This window comes from Coregonus lavaretus (assembly GCF_964263955.1).
Source record: "Coregonus lavaretus genome assembly, chromosome: 15".
NCBI lineage: Eukaryota > Metazoa > Chordata > Actinopteri > Salmoniformes > Salmonidae > Coregonus > Coregonus lavaretus.
Window position 1 is genome coordinate 16392188 of NC_140002.1, and position 7091 is coordinate 16399278.

Below are 7091 nucleotides of genomic sequence, written 5' to 3' on the forward strand. Positions count from 1 at the left end.
TATTTGTGGTCCTGGCAACTGGACCTTTTTTGGAACACCATTAATTTTGTCTTACTCAGTTTTACTGTCTGGGCCCGGGTCTGACAGAATGTGTGCAGCAGATCTAGGTGCTGCTGTAGGCCCTCCTCGGTTGGGGACAGAAACACCAGATCATCAGCAAACAGTAGACATTTTACTTCAGATTCTAGTAGGGTAAGCCGCAGACTGTTCTCTCTCTCTCTCTCTCTCTCTCTCTCTCTCTCTCTCTCTCTCCTCTCTCTCTCTCTCTCTCTCTCTCTCTCTCTCTCTCTCTCTCCTCTCTCCTCTCTCTCTCTCCTCTCTCTCTCTCTCTCTCCTCTCTCTCTCTCCTCTCTCTCCTCTCTCTCTCTCTCTCTCTCTCCTCTCTCTCTCTCTCATCTCTCTCTCTCTCTCTCTCTCTCTCTCTCTCTCTCTCTCTCTCTCTCTCTCTCTCTCTCTCTCTCTCTCTCTCTCATCTCTCTCTCCTCTCCTCTCTCTCCTCCTCTCTCTCTCTCCTCTCTCTCTCACTCTCTCCTCTCTCTCTCTCTCTCTCTCTCTCTCTCTCTCTCCTCTCTCTCTCTCTCTCTCTCTCTCTCCTCTCTCTCTCTCCTCCTCTCTCTCTCTCTCTCTCTCTCTCTCATGATACATTGTAGACATGCACAATAGAGTGTCTAAATAAGTCCACAAACAATGTAGCATCACAGAACAGGTGACATTGTAATAAGTCAACAACATAACACCAATAGGAGATCAGTGCCCTTGTTTCCCCATGTAGTGGATGGAGGTTATAGTTATGACACCAATCTAATCAGTGTCCAATTAAAGCTCCAGTCAGTGGACTAATTGCTATTGTCCAGAGCTGGAGGAGTCCTGCAGGGTTGTCTACTGGACCAGGTGGAGTTCCCTGGGGAGCTAATTGGCTTATAGAGTCTCTGGAGTTGACACACACACACACACACAGGGACCCCTTACCTGCATCACAACCTGTTAGGTGAACACAGCAGTCTCACCTCAGTGTGTGTCTAATGGTCTATATATGTGACTGTGGGCTATATGTATACACTGACTACACATTACCTACTTTTTTGATACAATCATATTAACCTAATATTAAGTCAAATAATATATCCTAGTATTATAAAACAAAATTCCAGCTACCTAATCTTATTGGCCGAGGAGCATTCCTTAATATAACCCTGGAACCCTGATATTGTGATAAATGTCAAGCGTATTGCATTGTTTAAATGCACTTTGAATACAGTTTCATTTGAGCTTGATCTCTAGTATTGTCGAGTATGGTACTCTCAGACCCCAACAAGTGGTTTGTCTGTGTATATACACCAATACACATGTTGACCTGTGTGTCTGTGCATGTACACCAATACGCATGTTGACCTGTCTGTCTGTGCATGTACACCAATACGCATGTTGACCTGTCTGTCTGTGCATGTACACCAATACACATGTTGACCTGTCTGTTCTGTGTATATACACCAATACACATATTGACCTGTCTGTCTTTGTATATACACCAATACACATGTTGACCTGTCTGTCTGTGCATGTACAGTGCCTTCAGAAAGTATTCATACCCCTTGATTATTCCACATTTTGTTATGTTACAGCCTGAATTCAAAATGGATTAAATATATTTTTTTCTCTCAGCTAACACTCACAAACATGCACACACATGCCCATGCAACAGTACTGCTTCCGTCCCTCTCCTCGCCCCAACCTGGGCTTGAACCAGGGACCCTCTGCACACATCGATAACAGTCACCTAGAAGCATCGTTACCTATCACGCCACAAAAGCTGCAGCCTTTGCAGAGCAAGGGAAACAACTACTTCAAGGTCTCAGAGCAAGTGACGTCACCGGTTGAAACACTACTAGCGCGCATAGCTAACTAGTTACATTTACATTTTAGATTTTAGCCTAAATAGTACCCTCAAAACACCAGTCTCAACGTCAACAGTGAAGAGGCGACTCCGGGATGCTGACCTTCTAGGCAGAGTTGCAAAGAAAAAGCCATATCTCAGACTGCCCATCTTAATCTTTTCTTTTTATTGGCCAGTCTGTGATATGGCTTTTTCTTTGCAACTCTGCCTAGAAGGTCAGCATCCCGGAGTCGCCTCTGCACTGTTGACGTTGAGACTGGTGTTTTGCGGGTACTATTTAATCAAGCTGCCAGTTGAGAACCTGTGCCTGTTTCTCAAACTAGACACTCTAATGTATTTGTCCTCTTGCTCAGTTGTGCACAGGGGCCTCCCACTCCTCTTTCTAAACTGGTTAGAGACAGTTTGCGCTGTTCTGTGAAGGGAGTAGTACACAGCGTTGTACGAGATCTTCAGTTTCTTGGCAATTTCTTGCATGGAATAGCCTTAATTTCTCAGAACAAGAATAGACTGACGAGTTTCAGAAAAACGTCTTTGTTTCTGGCCATTTTGAGCCTGTAATCGAACCCACAATTGCTGATGCTCCAGATACTCAACTAGTCTCAAGAAGGCCAGTTTTATTGCTTCTTTAATCAGCACAACAGTTTTCAGCTGTGCTAACATAATTGCAAAAGGGTTTTCTAATGATCAATTAGCCTTTTAAAATTATCAACTTGGATTAGCAAACACAACGTGCCTAAGTGACCCCAAACTTTCGAACGGTAGTGTACACACACAAACACACGCATATCAAATCAAATTGTATTGGCCACATGCGCCGAATACAACAGGTGCAGACATTACAGTGAAATGCTTACTTACAGCCCTTAACCAACAGTGCATTTATTTTTAATAAAAAAGTAAAATAAAACAACAACAAAAAAGTGTTGAGAAAAAAAGAGCAGAAGTAAAATAAAATAACAGTAGGGAGGCTATATACACATTGGGGTACCAGTGCAGAGTCAATGTGTGGGGGCACCGGCTAGTTGAGGTAGTAGAAGTAATATGTACATGTGGGTAGAGTTAAAGTGACTATGCATAAATAATTGACAGAGTAGCAGCAGCGTAAAAAGATGGGGGGGCAGTGCAAATAGTCCGGGTAGCCATGATTAGCTGTTCAGGAGTCTTATGGCTTGGGGGTAGAAGCTGTTGAGAAGTCTTTTGGACCTAGACTTGGCACTCCGGTACCGCTTGCCGTGCGGTAGCAGAGAGAACAGTCTATGACTAGGGTGGCTGGAGTCTTTGACAATTTTGAGGGCCTTCCTCTGACACCGCCTGGTATAGAGGTCCTGGATGGCAGGAAGCTTGGCCCCAGTGATGTACTGGGCCGTACGCACTACCCTCTGTAGTGCCTTGCGGTCGGAGGCCAAGCAGTTGCCATACCAGGCAGTGATGCAACCAGTCAGGATGCTCTCGATGGTGCAGCTGTAGAATTTTTTGAGGATCAGAGGACCCATGCTGAATTTTTTCAGTCTCCTGAGGGGGAATAGGCTTTGTCGTGCCCTCTTCATGACTGTCTTGGTGTGTTTGGACCATGATAGTTCGTTGGTGATGTGGACACCAAGGAACTTGAAGCTCTCAACCTGTTCCACTACAGCCCCGTCGATGAGAATGGGGGCGTGCTCAGTCCTCTTTTTTTTCCTGTAGTCCACAATCATCTCCTTTGTCTTGGTCACGTTGAGGGAGAGGTTGTTATCCTGGCACCACACGACCAGGTCTCTGACCTCCTCCCTAAAGGCTGTCTCATCATTGTCGGTAATCAGGCCTACCACTGTTGTGTCGTCTGCAAACTTAATGATGGTGTTGGAGTCGTGCCTGGCCATGCAGTCATGGGTGAACAGGGAGTACAGGAGGGGACTGAGCACGCACCCCTGAGGGGCCCCCGTGTTGAGGATCAGTGTGGCAGATGTCTTGTTACCTACCCTTACCACCTGGGGGCGGCCCGTCAGGAAGTCCAGGATCCAGTTGCAGAGGGAGGTGTTTAGTCCCAGGATCCTTAGCTTAGTGATGAGCTTTGAGGGCACTATGGTGTTGAATGCCGAGCTGTAGTCAATGAATAGCATTCTCACGTAGGTGTTCCTCTTGTCCAGGTGGGAAAGGGCAGTGTGGAGTGCAATAGAGATTGCATCATCTGTGGATCTGTTGGTGCGGTATGCAAATTGGAGTGGGTCTAGGGTTTCTGGGATAATGGTCTTGATGTGAGCCATGACCAGCCTTTCAAAGCACTTCATGGCTACAGACGTCAGTGCTACGGGTCGGTAGTCATTTAGGCAGGTTATCTTAGTGTCCTTGGGCACGGGGACTATGGTGGTCTGCTTGAAACATGTTGTTAATACAGACTCAGTCAGGGACATGTTGAAAATGTCAGTGAAGACACTTGCCAGTTGGTCAGCACATGCTCGGAGTACACGTCCTGGTAATCCGTCTGGCCCTGCGGCCTTGTGAATGTTGACCTGCTTAAAAGTCTTACTCACATCGGCTACGGAGAGCGTGATCACATAGTCATCCGGAACAGCTGGTGCTCTCATGCATACTTCAGTGTTGCTTGCCTCGAAGCGAGCATAGAAGTGGTTTAGCTCGTCTGGTAGGCTTGTGTCACTGGGAAGCTCGCGGCTGTGCTTCCCTTTGCAGTCTGTAATAGTTTTCAAGCCCTGCCACATCCGACGAGCGTCAGAGCCGGTGTAGTACGATTCAATCTTAGTCCTGTATTGACTCTTTGCCTGTTTGATGGTTCGTCGGAGGGCATAGCGGAATTTCTTATAAGCGTCCGGGTTAGAGTCCCGCTCCTTGAAAGCGGCAGCTCTACCCTTTAGCTCAGTGCGGATGTTTCCTGTAATCCATGGCTTCTGGTTGGGGTATGTACGTACGGTCACTGTGGGGACGACATCATCGATGCACTTATTGATGAAGCCAGTGACTGATGTGGTGTACTCCTCAATGCTATCTGAAGAATCCCGGAACATGTTCCAGTCTGTGCTAGCAAAACAGTCCTGTAGCTTAGCATCTGCATCATCTGACCACTTTTTTATTAACCGAGTCACTGATGCTTCCTGCTTTAGTTTTTGCTTATAAGCAGGAATCAGGAGGATAGAGTTATGGTCAGATTTGCCAAATGGAGGGCGAGGGAGAGCTTTGTATGCGTCTCTGTGTGTGGAGTAAAGGTGGTCTAGAGTTTTTTTTCCTCTGGTTGCACATTTAACATGCTGGTAGAAATTAGGTAGAACGGATTTAAGTTTCCCTGCATTAAAGTCCCCGGCCACTAGGAGCGCTGCCTCTGGATAAGCGTTTTCCTGTTGACTTATGGCCTTATACAGCTCATTCAGTGCAATCTTAATGCCAGCATTGGTTTGTGGTGGTAAATAGACAGCTATGAAAAATATAGATGAAAACTCTCTTGGTAAATAGTGTGGTCTACAGCTTATCATAAGATACTCTACCTCAGGCGAGCATGCATATGCATCCACACATGTACACACACACACACACACACAGTGTCTATCCCCTCTTGCTGACCATGCTGTACCCTCCTCAACCCCCACACACCGCTGTTCAGCACGCTCAGACCTGACCCACTCCTCACCCCCCATACACCCCTGTTCAGCACACGCAGACCTGACCCACTTGACTTGACCTCTTGAAAGCTACCCTTCTCTACAACACTCCATCTTTTGAACACACACAGACACACACATGCACAGACACACACACATGCATGCACGACACACACATACACACACATAAAAAACATGCTCACACATACACACTATTCACATGCAAAGCACAACATCAGTGAATCAGCATGTCTAGTCATGAGCATGAAGGTCCCTCAGGACGCTATGGTGTGAATCACTGTAATTGCTTGTGTGTTTACAGAAAGATCGGCAGCGGTACTGTGGAATAGATTATATTTGTCATCCTTACTAAGAAGGCTGAACTTGCATGGTAATTGTTAACAGTCAGAGGTGCTCAGGAGTTAAGTCAGATTGACATTGTGAGTCATACCAAAGCAAGGCACAGGGAGTTGCTTTGGACTGAACCATTTCAACTGTATTTTGCAGGCAGAAAAGACAAAAACAGGGCACAAATACCCATGCTTCCATGCAAATAAAAATAAAAACAGTCCTATAGCATACCCAGTCACCATTTAGCATAAAGAATTTCCCTGCTCTACTCTGAATAGAAACAGTGTCTTTGAGTTTGAGGGGTCACAACTGCACAAGACAGCACAAGGACCCAGACAGCCAGAAGGGACAGGAAGTGATGCGAACGGCTGCTCATCTCTGCCCCAGACACAGACATGACGACACAGAGGACAGGCATGCTCCACCAGTGAGCTCATCCCATCCTATCCTAGGACCCGGGCCTGACACCAACGTGAGTGGAAAGGTGCCAGGGAGGCCAAAAATATAACACCCCCTCAACTCAGCCCTCCACTCAACACAGCTTTGGATTGGATCCTGGCTCACATATTTTATTACATCTGACAAGCGCCGGTCCAAATCATACAAATTGAGGATGTTGTGTGTGTTAGTGTGAGTGTGATTTGTATACTGATTGCTATTCCTGGCTTGTGTTCTCATTCCAAGTGGTATCAGCTAAAAGGCATCTCTGTTATCAGCGCTCATTTTAATTGCAAATGCAGTGTGCGAGTTGGTAATTAAATGGAAAATTGCAAATTAACCGATGAGTCTAAAAGATAAAGCAATTCCAATTATTGCACAGTATTTTAGTCGGCCTCTCAAGTCTCCCATCCCTCGAAGGAATGCAGTAGGCTACCTAACTGTGTTTCTAACACAACCAAATTGATGTACAGGCAAATACACACACACCTACAGTGCCTTCAGAAAGTATTCACACCCCTTAACTTTTTCCACATTTTGATGTGTTACAGACTGAATTTAAAATTGATTAAATTGAGATTTGTTTATCACTGGACTACACTCAATAACCCATAATTACATTTACATTTACGTCATTTAGCAGACGCTCTTATCCAGAGCGACTTACAGTTAGTGAATACATTATTTATTTTTTTATACTGGCCCCCCGTGGGAATTGAACCCACAACCCTGGCATTGCAAACGCCATGCTCTATCAACTGAGCTACATCCCTGCCGGCCATTCCCTCCCCTACCCTGGACGACGCTGGGCCAATTGTGCG